This window comes from Balaenoptera ricei, chromosome 4 (assembly GCF_028023285.1).
Source record: "Balaenoptera ricei isolate mBalRic1 chromosome 4, mBalRic1.hap2, whole genome shotgun sequence".
Taxonomy (NCBI): Eukaryota; Metazoa; Chordata; class Mammalia; order Artiodactyla; family Balaenopteridae; genus Balaenoptera; species Balaenoptera ricei.
This window is the reverse complement of record NC_082642.1, coordinates 134945855-134963083: the sequence shown is the minus strand read 5'-3', so window position 1 is coordinate 134963083 and position 17229 is coordinate 134945855. Positions and strand designations below refer to the sequence as shown.

The following is a 17229-nucleotide window of genomic DNA, read 5'->3' as shown; positions in this document are numbered from 1 at the left end:
TATCTTCCTGTGTCTCTCTAATGTCCTTTCCTCAATAAAGAAACATTGCTGGCTGACAGCCCAGGACCAGAACACAGCAGCCTCTTCGTAGAAATGTCTTTTAATAGGATAAATGTATAAATGTGCTTCAGAGAGCCCAGGGACTTACTGGGGATTCCCCTAGATGTCTCCTTCAGTCCTGCTCTTGTTCCTCCTGAATCCACACTGGATGCTCACCTACTGCGTCCGCTGCCAGCCATGGAAGACACCCTGGAAATTCCAAGCTCTGGTTGTTTGGCTTGTCCTTCCTTTGTTTCGGAGCTTACACACTGCTAAAATTTCCACAATATGACAGTTTGTGAGTGTTAATATTACTCAAATTAAAATACCTGTTTCTTTTCTTGTGCTGAATCCTCACTGATTCCCTGCAGAGTCCAACAACTGGGCTGTGAAAAGTCCCCCAAATAGTGCAGTTGTTTAATGGCTCTCACTTATTCACTGCAGCACTCGTAAATGACAGATCACAGCACATCAGGGGCTCAAATGTCAAAACAGACACTGAAAATTCCATGAAAATCCAAAAGGGTAAAACCTTCCTGACTTTTGTTCTCTTAACTGCATCACTGAAGAGACAGCATGATTAACCTGGGCCACCACTAAAATGCCAATGAGCATGAACTTGAAAATCCTCAGGTAAGCTTTTCTGAAACTGGCTAAATGGGAATGCTAGGAGTGACTGTGAACATGAATCAAATACTTCTTGGTCATCTATTACTGTGCACCAGGCATTGTCCTGTGCACTTCAAGAGAACTGTCTAGTTTTATTAAATCAAATCTCCCTGTATCTGAAACTTGTTTTTTCTTTTTAACATCTTTATTGGAGTATAATTGCTCTACAATGGTGTGTTAGTTTCTGCTTTATAACAAAGTGAATCAACCATACATATACATATATCCCCATATCTCCTCCCTCTTGCATATACCTCTCACCCTTCCTATCCCACCTCTCTAGGTGGTCACAAAGCACCTAGCTGATCTCCCTGTGCTATGTGGTTGCTTCCCACTAGATATCTATTTTACATTTGGTAGTGTATATATGTCCATGCCACTCTCTCACTTCGTCCCAGCTTACCCTTCCCCCTCCCTGTGTCCTCAGGTCCATTCTCTACATCTGCGTCTTTATTCCTGTCCTGCCCCTAGGTTCTTCAGAACCAATTTTTTTTCCATTTTTTTAAGATTCCATATACATGTGTTAGCATACACTGTTTGTTTTTCTCTTTCTGACTTACTTCACTCTGTATAACAGACTCTAGGTCCATCCACCTCACTACAAATAACTCAGTTTCGTTTCTTTTTATGGCTAATATTCCATGGTACATATGTGCCACATATTCTTTATCCATTCATCTCTCGATGGACACTTAGGTTGCTTCCATGTCCTGGCTACTGTAAATAGAGCTGCAATGAACATTGTGGTACATGACTCTTTTTGAATTATGGTTTTCTCAGGGTATATGCCCAGTAGTGGGATTGCTGGGTCATATGGTAGTTCTATTTTAGTTTTTTAAGGAACCTCCATACTGTTCTCCATAGTGGCTGTATCAATTTACATTCCCACCAACAGTGCAAGAGGGTTCCCTTTTCTGCACACCCTCTCCAGCATTTATTGTTTGTAGATTTTTTGATGATGGCCATTCTGACCAATGTGAGGTGATACCTCATTGCAGTTGTGATTTGCTTTTCTCTATGATTAGTGATGTTGGGCATCCTTTCCTGTGCTTGTTGATGATCTGTACATCTTCTTTGGAGAAATGTCTATTTAGGTCTTCTGCTCAGTTTTGGCTTGGGTTGTTTGTTTTTTTGATATTGAGCGGCATGAGCTGCTTGTAAATTTGGAGATTAATCCTTTGTCAGTTGCTTCATTTGAAAATATTAGCTCCCATTCTGAAGGTTGTCTTTTCGTCTTGTTTATGGTTTCCTTTGCTGTGTAAAAGCTTTTAAGTTTCATTAAGTGCCATTATTTTATTTTTGTTTTTATTTCCATTACCCTAGGAGGTGGGTCAAAAAGGATCTTGCTGTGATTTATGTCATAGAATGTTCTGCCTATGTTTTCCTCTAAGAATTTTATAGTGTCTGGCCTTACATTTAGGTCTTTAATCCATTTTGAGTTTATTTTTGTGTAGGGTGTTAGGGAGTGTTCTAATTTCTTTCTTTTACATGTAGCTGTCCAGTTTTCCCAGCATCAGTTATTGAAGAGGCTGTCTTTTCTCCATTGTATATTCTTGCCTCCTTTATCAAAAGATAAGGTGACTATATGTGCATGGGTTTATCTCTGGGGTTTCTATCCTATTCCATTGATCTATATTTCTCTTTTTGTGCCAAAACCATACTGTCTTGATTACTGTAGCTTTTTAGGATAGTCTGAAGTCAGGGAGCCTGATCCCTCTGGCTCCATTTTTCTTCCTCAAGATTGCTTTGGCTATTCGGGGTCTTTTGTGTTTCCATACAGATTGTGAAAATTTTAATTCTAGTTTTGTGAAAAATGCCATTGGTAGTTTGATAGGGGTTGCATTGAATCTGTAGATTGCTTTGGGTAGTAGAGTCATTTTCACAATGTTGATTCTTCCAAACCAAGAACATGGTATATCTCTCCATCTGTTTGTATCACCTTTAATTTCTTTCATCAGTGTCTTATAGTTTTCTGCATACAGGTCTTTGGTCTTCTTAAGTAGGTTTATTCCTAGGTATTTTACTGTTTTGGTTGCAATGTTAAATGGGAGTGTCTCCTTAATTTCTCTTTCAGACTTTTCATCATTTGTGTATAGGAATGAAAGCAAATTAATTGCTTTAATTAAGCAATTAATTTTAATTAAATTAAAATTTTAATTCACTTAATTAATAAACTTTAATTAACTTAATTTAATAAACTTTAATTAACTTTAATTAAATTAAGTGCATTAATTTTGTATCCTGCTACTTTACCAAATTCATTGATTAGCTCAAGTTGTTTTCTGGTAGCATCTTTAGGATTCTCTATGTAGAGTATCATGTCATCTGAAATGACAGCTTTACTTCTTCTTTTCTGATTTGGATTCCTTTTATTTCTTTTTCTTCTCTGATTGCTGTGGCTAAAACTTCCAAAACTATATTGAATAATAATGGTGAGAATGGACAACCTTGTCTTGTTCCTGATCTTAGTGGAAATGGTTTCAGTTTTTCACCATTGAGAACAATGTTGCCATGGGTTTGTCATATATGGCCTTTATTATGTTGAGGTAAGTTCCCTCTATGCCTACTTTCTGGAGGATTTTTATTATAATTGGGTGTTGAATTTTGTCAAAAGCTTTTTCTGCATCTATTGAGAGGATCATATGGTTTTTCTCCTTCAATTTGCTAATATGGTTTATCACATTGATTGATTTTCGTATATTGAAGAATCCTTGCATTCCTGTGATAAAACCCACTTGATCATGGTGTATGATCCTTTTAATGTGCTGTTGGATTCTGTTTGCTAGTATTTTGTTGAGGATTTTTGCATCTATGTTCATCAGTGATATTGGCCTGTAGTTTTCTTTCTTTTTGACATCTTTGTCTGGTTTTGGTATCAGAGTGATGGTGGCCTCATAGAATGAGTTTGGGAGTGTTCCTGCCTCTTCTATGTTTTGAAAGAGTCTGAGAATGAAAGGTGTTAGCTCTTCTCTAAATGTTTAATAGAATTTGCCAGTGAAGCCATTTAGTCCTGGGCTTTTGTTTGTTGGAATAGTTTAAATCACAGTCTCAATTTTAGTGCTTGTGCTTTGTCTGTTTATATTTTCAATTTCTTCATGGTTTATTCTTGGAAGGTTATGCATTTCTAAGAATTTGTCCATTTCTTCCAGGTTGTCCATTTTATTGGCATATAGTTGCTTGTAGTAATCTCTCATGATCCTTTGTATTTCTGCAGGGTCCATTGTTACTTCTCTCTTTTCATTTCTAAATCTGTTGATTTGAGTCTTCTCTCTTTTTTTCTTGATGAGTCTGGCTAATGGTTTATCAATTTTGTTTATCTTCTCACAAAACCAGCTTTTAGTTTTATTGATCTTTGCTATCATTTCCTTCATTTCTTTTTCATTTATTTCTGAACTGATCTTTATGATTTCTTTCCTTCTGCTAACTTTGGGGTTTTTTTGTTCTTCTTTCTCTAATTGCTTTAGGTGTAAGGTTAGGTTGTTTATTTGAGATGTTTCTTCTTTCTTGAGGTAGGATTGCATTGCTATATACTTCCCTCTTAGAACTGCTTTTGGTGCATCCCATAGGTTTTGGTTCATTGTGTTTTCATTGCCATTTGTTTCTAGGTCCTTCTTTTTTTTTTTAAAAAGAGACTTTTTCTGATTCCTGAGAAAGTGCTACCAGGGAGACTCCCTTTTATAGAACAGTACAGGGAGGGATAAGGGGGCTTTTAGTAGGATGATGGTGCGTGGTAGGAAGGCTTTCGCAAAGAGAGGGAGAGACCACTTCCTTATTCTTTTTTTTTTTTTTAACACTTTTTAAATTTATTTATTTATTTATTTTTTCGCTGTGTTGGGTCTTTGTTTCTGTGCGAGGGCTTTCTCCAGTTGTGGCAAGCGGGGGCCACTCCTCATCGTGGTGCGTGGGCCTCTCACTATCACGGCCTCTCTTGTTGCAGAGCACAGTCTCCAGTCGCGCAGGCTCAGCAGTTGTGGCTCATGGGCCTAGTTGCTCCGTGGCATGTGGGATCTTCCCAGACCAGTGCTTGAACCCGTGTCCCCTGCATTGGCAGGTAGACTCTCAACCACTGCGCCACCAGGGAAGCCCTCTAGGTACTTTTTGATTTCCTGTTTGATTTCTTCAGTTATCTCTTGGTTATTTAGTAGTGTATTGTTTAGTCTCCATGTGTTTGTATTTTTTACAGGTTTTTTTTCCCATAATTGATATCTAGTCTCATAGCATTGTGGTCTGAAAAGATACTTGATACGATTTCAATTTTCTTAAATTTACCAAGGCTTGATTTGTGACCCAAGATATGATCTATCCTGGAGAATGTTCCATGAGCACTTAAGAAGAATGTGTATTCTGTTGTTTTCAGATGGAATGTCCTATAAATATCAATGAAGTCCATCTTGTTTAATGTATCATTTAAAGCTTGTGTTTCCTTATTTATTTTCATTTTGGATGATCTGTCCTTTGGTGAAAGTAGGGTGTTAAAGTCCCCAACTATGACTGTGTGACTGTCGATTTCCCCTTTTATGGCTGTTTGCATTTGCCTTATGTATTGAGGTGCTCCTATATTGGGTGCATAAATACTTACAATTTTTATATCTTCTTCTTTGATTGCTCCCTTGATCATTATGTAGTGTCCTTCTTTGTCTCTTGTAATAATGTTTACTTTAAAGTCTATTTTGTCTGATATGAGAATTGCTGCTTCAGCTTTCTTTTGATTTCCATTTGCATGGAATATCTTTTTCCATCCCCTCACTTTCAGTCTGTATGTGTCCCTAGGTCTGAAGTGGGTCTCTTGTAGACTGCATATATATGGATCTTGTTTTTGTATCCATTCAACCAGTCTATGTCTTTTGGTTGGACATTTACTTTTAAGGTAATTATTAATATGTATGTTCCTATTACCATTTTCTTAATTGTTTTGGGTTTGTTATTGTAGGTCTTTTTCTTCCCTTGTGTTTCCTGCCTAGAGAAGTTCCTTTAGCATTTGTTGTAAAGCTGGTTTGGTGGTGCTGAATTCTGTTAGCTTTTGCTTGTCTGTAAAGGTTTTAGTTTCTCCGTCAAATCTGAATGAGATCCTTGCTGGGTAGAGCAATCTTGATTGTAGGTTTTTCCCTTTTATCACTTTAAATGTGTCCTGCCACTGTCTTCTGACTTGCAGAGTTTCTGCTGAAAGATCAGCTGTTAACCTGGTGGGGATTCCCTTTTATGTTATTTGTTGTTTTTCTCTTGCTAGTTTTAGTATTTTTTCTTTGTATTTAATTTTTGATAGTTTGATTAATATGTGTCTTGGCGTGTTTCTCCTTGGATTTATCCTGTATGGGAGTCTCTGCACTTCCTGGGCTTGATTGACTATTTTCTTTCCCATATTAGAGAAGAGAAACTTGTTGTTTCTATTTCCTATCTGGGCTGTGTCTTTTCCTGAGGGAGTAACCAGAGCAGTTCTTCAGAAGAAATATATTAGGATCGTGAAAGAATTTTACTTTACTACATGTGGACCCTCACATACAATTGAGAATGACAGTACTGCAACCTAACACAGCCTGCAAGATTAAGTTAATCACTGACAATTGTTTAAGCAGAAAGATACCAGACATTATAACTCACGTCATAATGATATATCTTTGAGAGAGTCTGACATCATAAATGATATATTTTTCATATATGATTTACTTTTTAAAATCATCTTCATTAAAATAGTAAACATCAAATTTTTAAAGAATGTGAAGCAAAAATAAGAAATTAAAAAGCATTTCAACACAGAGACAGCCATGTTTAACAATGCATAGGCAGCCCTTGCTACATAACATCCACTGTAACCTTAGGAAGTTTAAAACAAGAATCATTTAAATTCACTCATATGCCTACCAGCCAGCTTGGGATGAAATGATCTAGGCTGGTCCAGACTGGACTTGATTCCAAACTCAAGACAGTGGATTGGATGGATGACACTCCTTCACATGTCTCTCGTTCTCCTTGGATCAGTGGGAAAGTTAGGGCACGATCTTCTCACTGCAAGGGCAGCTGTGCAAGAGAGCACGTAGCTGTCAGACAAGCACATTTCAAGTCTTTGCTTGCATCATTTCTTCTAACATCCCATAGGTCAAAGTTAATTGTATGGCTAATTCTAAAATCAATGGGACAGTGAGATAACTATATTAAGTCCATAGTGGGAAGGGGTGGGGATGCGAAGATTTCCTGAACAGTAATCCGAGGTATTTCTTCTTATAGGTGCTTCACAATTTTACAGATAATACAAATATTCTAGTGCAAACTATTGTTTTCTTCAATTTGGTAATTTAGCTAAATGCTCTTTCTAGGCTTCAGACCTTTCTATGCAGTTCCCTCTGCCTGAAATGTCCTTTTAGCTTTCTGACTAAATTCTATTTATATTTCCAAATTTCCTCAGTATCATATCCTCTAGGAAGGTAGGGCTAAGTGCCTCTCTCCATTTTTAATGTAGCTGTTAGTATATTATTTTCAAATTTCTAATTACATATTTTTCTCCCATAATTGACAGGAAGCTTCTTCAGGGTAAGTTTCAGGTCTAATTTTAGATAATCAGTTTTTTTGTGAATTGAAATGAAAGCACATGTCTTATGTATGTTTTTCCTTGTCTTGTTGTTATCAATGATCATTTTCCAAGAGGTTTAAGGGAACGTATATACAATATTTCAGTTAATAATAAAAACAATACCTCCCATCTGCATAAGGCTTTAGAGTTTATAAGCTGCATGTATAGTCACCTAATTTGAGAAAAGAAACTGCTCTCTGTCCTAAGTTCCCATATTTTTACTCATTTCTATCATTATCCTTTATTAAATCTGTCCTTTGACTTAATTGTACCTGTCTCTTGTCATAGTCTTTGATTCTATTATTGACAAGTAGTGTTGGAAAAAAATCACAAAACTGTGAACACTCTTTAGATTTTCGATCTCACTAGGGTTCTGAAAGAAAGTCATTTGGCCATCTTTCATCTTGTCAACAATCTCTTCCAGTTTTTTCAGCTGCTACTATAATTATTCATAGCAATTTTAGTCCTCTAACTCATATCCTAACCCATCTTATTTTTTCTAAATTATTAATAATTGCTTGGAGAAAAATATTGTAGGAATTACCTATGTGGTCCTTATCAGAAGAATGCATGCAGCTGCCCAGACACACCAATTTTCTTCTTCTCCCTGGTGCTTTGACACTTTATCTTCCTTGTCCTTGAATACCAAAGCCTATCCTCCTTCTCAGATACTCTTCATCTATAATTAGTTTATTCTCTTTTCTCCCTAAGTACATACTTTTAAAACAATCATGTCAATAAATTATGATCACTTCCTCATATGTTACCCATTAGAAAATGAGCACCTGGGCATGATCATTTTAAGACCCGCAATACCAGGTATACAATCATTTTATGTTTCCACAACAGCACAGTCCCTATTTTTCCCAACTAGGATGTGGTGTAGAGTAATATGGAATGATAATCCCTTCCTTGGTGTTGGGTGCTTGGCCAGAGGACGAGATGGACAGCAAGGGCAGAAATGGTGAAATATGTCTATTTGGTCTTTGAAGGCAGAGGTACCGCTGACAAAGTTCGGATCAAGGGATTGATAGTTACAAAAGACAGTACAAAGCATGATAGGGTAGGGTGCACTGGATTATCAGGCTAGTTGTTGGTGAATATTTGAGGGCTATTGCCACTTGTGGAGTACTAGACATTTCTTTTATCAGACTGTGTACAGGCAACACACTTATCCATTAGAAAACAAGGCTCAGTTAGCATGTGCATTAAGTTGTGCATAATAAATACTTTGACTGATTGACCAACCAGGTGAGTTGGGCATGACAGGTATAATTATTTCCTTTTTTAAAAAATTTATTTTATTGAAATATATTTGATTTTACAATGTTATGTTAATTTCTGCTGTACAGCAAACTGATTCAGTTATACATACATACATATATTCTTTTTCATATTTTTTCCATTATGGTTTATCACAGGATATTGAATATAGTTCCCTGTGCTATATAGTAGGACCTTGTTGTTTATCCATTCCTTTTTTTAAAAATGAATATAATTAGTACTTTGTTCAAGGACTTGAAACAAGAACATGGAAAGGCCCACACTCAAACCCAAGTCTTTATTCAAGAACTATCTTTCCCATTAGCATTTGGAACTGAGTTTTGAATTTATTCCAGAGAAAACTCTGTCAGTTAGATATAACTCGTTATCATCCTTCCTTCCCACTTTATATACTTTCCCCAAATATTTTATGGTCTTAAATATACATAGTAGGCACATCTCAAGAAGGGCAAGATCTATTTATGAAAAATCCCAGAGTTACAAAAATTTCACAATAGACACAGAAATATATAGCCACACACTCTGAGCTGGATTCAACTCTTCCTTAAGAATGAATTTGAGAAGTTACTCTCACTGGCAGATTGAGGCATACAATTTCAAAGCCAAAGTGCTTTTTTTAATCTACTTGATTTGCTTTAGGAGGAACATTTTTTTTCTACTCTATCTCCCTTTTATTTTCCTGACTTTCATTCTTTTTAAATTCTAAGTATCTTGTCTATGAGCGGCTTTTTAAAAATAAATTTATTTATTTTATTTATTTATTTTTGGCTGCATTGGGTTTTTGTTGCTGCGGGCGGGCTTTCTCTAGTTGCAGTGAGTGGGGGCTACTCTTTGCTGCAGTGCGCGGGCTTCTCATTGTGGTGGTGGCTTCTCTTGTTGCGGAGCATGGGCTCTAGGCACGCAGGCTTCAGTAGTTGTGGCTCGCGGGCTCTAGAATGCAGGTTTAGTAGTTGTGGCACACGCACTTAGTTGCTCCGCGGCATGTGGGATCTTCCCGGACCAGGGCTCAAACCTGTGTACCCTGCGTTGGCAGGCAGGTTCTTAACCACTGCTCCACCAGGGAAGCCCTATGAGTGATTTTTTAATTGGCACTTCTCAATGTCAGAAAAGACATAGTGATATAATAATTTGACTTACATTAAATTTTAAGAAAGGGGAATGAAAATCCATGTTATTTGCTGAAACTTTTCCTTTTGCCTGAAATGCTGTGTCAATCTGAGAAATCTGACAAAATTTTGTTCAATTTTTAAAACGAATTCAAATGACTTCTCCTCTTTCCCACTCAAGTAATCTCTACTCCTTTTGTTCAAACCACCAATTCAATACTCTTTACATTTCATCCAACTAAATCATATGTTTATCTGCTTCCCAGGTGGACCATCTTTCCTCTAAAACATCATGTCCTGGTTTTGTGTAGCCAGCACTTATTACAATTTTGCTGAATAAATGGATGAGGGCTGAAGCCTCAAGGGGATTATTAAGAAAAGAGGTACGAGAGGGAGGAGCACTGATGAAATCCAGCTAACATCCATAGTGAATTTGTGGGCCACATATGATCACAGCCATCATTGTTAGGAGCCTGGAAAAATACAAAGAACTGGAATGAAAATATTGGTTTTCCTCCTGAAGTGATCACCTGCTGACTGCAGCATTCTAGAAAAATGGTAAAAAAATCAATTTTGAGTTAATGTGTTGAGGGTAGGGGTAGAGAACAATGCTCATTTCAGTCACTAAAGCTGATTGAGAGTGTGATCAGTGCTCAGGAAGAAAATCACTCCAAATTACCTGAAAACTTATTATTATCCAAGCCCCAAATAACGCCGAATTTAATGCAATAGGAAGTACATTTCATATAGACTCGTTTATCTATCCATCTGCCTCAATCTAATTTACAATTATAAGTATTTCATTAATCACTTAAAAAGGCATATTTATAAGGCACATTATCATATGTTACAATGGTTAACTGACTTATCTTAAAGCCAACCTTGGTATTTGAGCAAGGAAAAGCTAATGCTGTTTATTCCAGTGCTCGGTTTTATATTAAAGTGTTGAATTGGGAATTAGGGTTAAGATGTAAGTCAACATTATGTTAAGAAATGCTTCAGATTATTATTAATAGTTTAAAGAGGTGAATTATTGATGAGTCTGGATGATATATGATAGATGCAACATGAATATCAACATTTTTATTTTATTGATTTAATTTTTTAACCTCTTTATTGGAGTATAATTGCTTTACAATGGTGTGTTAGTTTCTGCTTTATAACAAAGTGAATCAGCTATACATATACATATGTCCCCATATCTCTTCTCTCTTGCCTCTCCCTCCCTCCCACCCTCCCTATCCCACCCCTCTAGGTGGTCACAAAGCACCGAGCTATGCGGCTGCTTCCCACTAACTATTTTACATTTGGTAGTGTATATATGTCCATGCCACTCTCTCACTTTGTCCCAGCTTACCCTTCCCCCTCCCCGTATCCTCAAGTCCATACTCTAGTAGGTCTGTGTCTTTATTCCCATCTTGCCCTTAGGTTCTTCATGACCAATTTTTTTTTTTTTTTTTAGATTCCATATATATGTGTTAGCATACGGTATTTGTCTTTCTCTTTCTGACTTACTTCACTCTGTATGACAGTCTCTAGGTCCATCCACCTCACTACAAATAACTCAGTTTCGTTCCTTTTTATGGCTGAGTAATATTCCATTGTATATATGTGCCAACTCTTCTTTATCCATTCATCTGTTGATGGGCACTTAGGTTGCTTCCATGTCCTGGCTATTGTAAATAGAGCTGCAATGAACATTGTGGTACATGACTCTTTTTGAATTATGGTTTTCTCAGGGTATATGCCCAGTAGTGGGATTGCTGGGTCATATGGTAGTTCTATTTTGAGTTTTTAAGGAACCTCAATACTGTTCTCCATAGTGGCTGTATCAATTTACATTCCCACCAACAGTGCAAGAGGGTTCCCTTTTCTCCACACCCTCTCCAGTATTTATTGTTTGTAGATTTTTTGATGATGGCCATTCTGACCATTGTGAGATGATATCTCATTGTAGATTTGCATTTCTCTAATGATTAATGATGTTGAGCATTCTTTCATGTGTACAGGCAATAGAAGAACATGATTAAAGAATTAATCTTTCATGCTAGCATGTTGGCTTCCTGTCTTTGTCATCTCTGTGAAATGTGATCATAATTTCTTGCTATTTGTAAGAGTCAAGTTTTAAAACACATAATCAGGGAAATGATCCAATTTCTTACAAGCATTTACAGTCAACTATTCTATATAAGTTACTGAATAAGCATCTTGGAAAAGATAAAATGTTATCCTAGTTTCCTGCACCTGTGAATTTCAGGTCCAAAGTGTGTGAATGAAGGTGAATATCTATCTCAAAGCAAATGCATACTCTTTCAAAGTAATTACATATAAACTTTCTTTTCTTGGTCTGAAAGTCTGCTGATACCAGAATAATTTCGAATCTTTTTGTTAGTATATGAGTTTCCTCTTCAAGTTCTCATTCATTAAGTTGAGCCAAAAGCCAGATCTTAGTCCCTTGAATGGTTTCTATTGTTACATTTTTCACCTTTTTCTGCCTTTCTGAGCCAAAATAGAGTTCTCAGGCACTCTTTTACCTAACCTGACATTGACCATCTCATTAAATGTGGAAAATATTATCAGAAGCATAATCAATGTTTGCTGAAACTCCCATGTCCTAGCAGCTAATCCAAAACCTCATGATTCAATAGCAAATCTTACCTGATAATTATAACCCAACTACCATTTTAAAGGGAGTCAGAAACATGTAAATGTGATTTTATACTTTCTATCCAGCAGTGTTGCAAATGATTAGCTTCTAGTGCCTGGAGCTTTAGCAAAGATATTGATTAGCTTTCAAATAATGCTACGGGTAGTAAAATGTTGAATTTTGCTGCAGGTTAAATGTGTCCTGTCAAATAATAATAGCCAATTCACATGAGTATTTGAGGAAAGAATTCACATTTGGCAGGTCATAAACCAACATAGACATTAATATTAATTTGAGAATTCTTACTTGTTTTGAACACTTATTACACACATTTTCAGAAACATCTTGGCATTGAATATTTATTCACATTAATTACTATTCCTTCAATTAAAAGCTACCCTAAGACAATTTTCATGTTCCCGCTGTTCACTTTCCCACCTATGACACAAAAGGGCCAAGTTTTAAAACCATATTGAATGTATCATCAAGTCCAAGTAGTATCTACTGAAGAATGTTAAGACATTATCTCAGGCCACACCTTCAGGGGGAGGTCACGGTGGGGCGGGGGGGAAACGAACCTTGCTGGAGTCTGGATTCAGGCAATGAACTGGCTTGGAATCGCAGTGGACTCATTTTGCCCTCTGGATTTCAGTCAGTGCAAAGTGAAGGCTCTCCATTAGATTATCTCCAAGGTCATTTCCAGTTCCAGGGGGAAAAATTCAAAACACATAAATTCTAATTTTCAAACCATTCGACGCTGCCTTACTTTTTCCTGTTAATTATTTGGTATGTTTTAGGAATTGCCATTTACTTAGTGATTACTGTTCTTCAGCCCAGGCTGACTTGGTTATGACAACCTACTTCTCTGTGACCTTTTCTTCCTAACTTAAGCAAAACAAGCAGATTCCATGTGTTACATAAGGGAATAAATATGGGAATAAACTAAATCCCAAATATGTAGTACTCATAATTAAGACCTTCTCTCAGAAAGACAAAGCTGTGCTTTGAGGCTCTGTTTTGATAATCCAGCAATGTGGAGAGTGATGTGTAACAGCGAAGTATTCAGATGGCTACACAACTAATTCACATACCAAAACCAAGTTGAAACCCTTATTTTTCAAAAGCTTTTGCGTAAACGGCTGAATTACTACCATTTTGCCTCTAGAGAACAGAACACTTTCTTAATATTATAAGCTATTTCATTAAATAGCACTTAATACCTACAATAAACTGTATCACAAATGGCTAAGCAAAGAATATAGATTTAGGGCAGATTATGACCTTGTCATTATCAGGTACAAAGGAAGAAAGCAATTTCTTTGTGTATAATTGCATTTAAATTTTATGCCATAACAGTTGAAATGAGAATTGTTAGTCACTTAAAGAGGCACTTTAAAGATTAATTTAATGACGCATACTTGGGCTAAATAAGGAGGCCGAACAAATAATAAAAGGGAGTTTTATTTGGAAAAATCCCTCACTTCTTTGTAGTCCATATCAGAATCTATTATTGCAGCTTTGTGCTGGATGAATAGGTTTGTGTGGTGGCAGGGAGGACAGAAGGGGCTGGCATTTACCCAGAGGGCTTTCCAATTTCTAAAATTGAAAATCTTCTGTCACCATAAACAAGTTTAATTTAAATCATTTGATACCAAATATCTATAAACAATAACTAAATTGAAAAGGGGAAAAAAAAGACAAAAGGAGAGTAAGAAAAAGTGTCAAAGAGCTGAAAATCCCTTCTAAAACAAACTAAACTGAAATCATGAAGCTCTTAAGATGGTGTGTTAGGTTGTCACTCACACACCAGCCCAGCTCCAAATTATAATGTGCACTCAGACAGCACCCACCCTCAGGGTTATGGAACCAGATATTTTCCCCTTGATTCTGATCTGACTTTCTGAGAGATCTGGAGCAAACCTCAGGAAGTGTCAAAGGAAGACAGCTGGTGGGGGTGATAAGATGAGGAGAAAAAAGGAAGGATGGGAGGTGGTGGTGGTTGTGGGTGAAGGAAATCTGCAGAGCGCAGAGAAAACCTGAAAGGAGAAAGAGAACAACTGAGAAGCATGGCATAATTGGAAAAAAGAAAAAGTGATTCAGATGCTTTTGGGTTCTTAACATCTGTACATTCCAGAAGATTTAGAAAAGAAAACAACAGTGGGAGCCTATAAGTTATGCAGATTTTTCCTAGAATGTATTTACCATCTTAGAGATTAGGAAATTTGGCTTAGTTGAAGTCACCATTATTATTTTTCTGGAAATGTGAGACTCTACTATAGCTTGTTTATGGCCTATAAATACTATTTTCAACATCACAGGTTTTGATTACTTCCATTTAGTCAAAATTATGTTGTTAGGACACTGTAAAACACAGGCATGATATCTTGTGGGTTTGATTCCAGATCACTGCAATAAAGTGAATATCACAATAAAGCAAGTCACACAAATTGTTAGGTTTCTTAGTGCATATAAAAGTTATGTTTACACTCTCCTGTAGTCTATTAAGCTTGCAGTAGCATTATGTCTAAAAACACAATGTACATACCTTAAATAAAAATATTATATTGCTGGGAATTCCCTGGTGGTCCAGTGGTTAGGACTCCACGCTTCCACTGCAGGGGGCATGAGTTCAATCCCTGGTCTGGGAACTAAGATCCCCCAAGCTGTGTGGCGTGGCCAAAAAAAAAAAAAAGAAGCAGATTCCTGGGCCCTCAGTGATTCCCACTGAGTCCAAATAGGGTCCCAGGAATCAGAAAAACAAAAAACAAAAAACTATATTGCTAAAAAATGCTAACAATTATCTGAGCCTTTGATGAGTTGCCATCTTTTTGCTGGTGGAGGGTCTTGCCTCGATGTTGAGGGCTGCTGACTGATCAGGGTGGTGTTTGCTGAAAGTTGAGGTGGCTGTGGCGATTTCTTAAAATAAGACAACAGTGAAATTTGCCACATTGATCCCTTCAGGAAAAATTTCTCTATAGCACGCAATGCTGTTTGATAGCACTTTACCCACAGTAGGACTTCTTTCAAAATTAGAGTCATCCTCTCAAACCCTGTTTCTGCTTTATCAACTAAGTTTATGTCATCTAACTCCTTTGTTGTCATTTCAACAATCTTCACACAATCTTCATCAGGAGTAGGTTCCATCTCAAGAAACTACTTTCTCTGCTCATCTATAAAAATCAACTCCTTATCCATTGAAGTTTAATCATGAGATTGTAGCAATTCAGTTCCATCTTCAGGCTTCACTTCTCATTCTAGTTCTCTTGCTATTTCCACCACATCTGCAGTTACTTCCTCCACTGAAGTCTTGAACCCCTCTAAAGTCATTCATGAGAGTTGGAATAAATTTCTTCCAAATGCCTGTAGATGTTGGTATTTTGACCTCTTCCCATGAATCACAAATACACGTAATGACATCCAGAATGATGAATCCTTGTCAGAAGGTTTTCAATTTACTTTGCTTAGATCCACTGTGGAATCACTATCACTATAGGCAGCTATAGCCTTACAAAATGCATTTCTTAAACAATAAGAAATGAAAGTCAAAATGACTCCTTGATGCATGGCTGCAGAATGGATGTTGTGTTAGCAGGCAGGAAAACAACATTAATCTCATTGTAAATCTCCATCAGAGCTCTTGAGTGACCAGGTGTGTTGTTAATGAGCAGTCATATTTTGAAAGGAATCTTTTTCTGAGCAGTGGGTCTTAATAGCTTAAAATATTCAGTAAACCATGCTGTAAACAGATGTGCTGCCATCCAGGCTTTGTTGTTCCATTAATAGAGCAGAGGCAGAGTAGATTTGGCACAATTCTTAACAGCCTTGGGATTGTCAGAATTGTAAATGAGCATTGGCTTCAACTTAAAGTCACCAGCTGCATTATCCCCTAACAAGAGAGTCAGCCTGTCCTTTGATGCTTTGAAGCCAGGCATTGACTTCTCCTCTCTAGCTATGAAAGTCCTAGATGGCATCTTCTTCCAATATAAGGCTGTTTCATCTACATTGAAAATGTGTTGTTTAGTGTAGTGACCTTCATTAATTATCTGAGCTAGATCTTCTGGATAACTTCTATGGCTTGTACATCAGCACTTGCTGCTTCACCTTGCATTTTTTATGTTATAAAGATGGCTTCTTTCCTTAAACCACATGAACCAAACTCTGCTAGCTTCAAACTTTTCTTCTGCGGCTTCCTCTCCTCTCTCAGCCTTCAAAGAATCAAAGAGAGTTAGTTAGGGCCTTTCTCTGGATTAGGCTTTGGCTGAAGGGAATATTGTGGCTGGTTTTATCTTCTATCCAGACCACTGAAACTTTCTCCATATCAGCAATAAGGTTATTTCTCTTTCTTATCATCCATGTGTTCACTGGAGCAGCACTGTTAATTTCCTTTAAGAGCTTTTTCTTTGCATTCACAACTTGGCTAACTGTTTGGCACAAGAGGCCTCACTTTCAGCCCATGTTGGTTTTGGACATGCCTTTCTCACTAAGCTTAATCAGTTCCAGCTTTTGATTGAAAGTGAGAGATGCGCGACTTTTCCTTTCACTTGAACCCTTAGAGGCCACTGTAGGCTTATTAATTGCCCTAATTGTAATATTGTCATGTCTCAGGGAATAAGGAGGCCTGAGGAGTGCAAGAGAGATGGGGGAATGGCCAGTCAGTGGGCAGTCAGAACACAAACAACATTTATTGATTAAGTACACTCTCTTTTTTTTTTTTAAACATCTTTATTGAAGTATAATTGCTTTACAATGGTGTGTTAGTTTCTGCTTTATAACAAAGTGAATCAGTTATACATATACATATGTTCCCATATCTCTTCCCTCTTGCGTCTCCCTCCCTCCCACCCTCCCCATCCCACCCCTCTAGGTGGTCACAAAGCACCAAGCTGATCTCCCTGTAAGTACACTCTCTTATGGGCGAG

At 37.1% G+C, this 17229-nt stretch overlaps 1 long non-coding RNA gene across 1 annotated transcript in view; it reads left to right on the top strand.

The window, feature by feature from the left end:
- The window catches only part of LOC132365511 (uncharacterized), a 643069-nt gene that overhangs the window by 327964 nt on the left and 297876 nt on the right, over positions 1–17229 (top strand). The gene's annotated exons all lie outside the window — the stretch shown is intronic.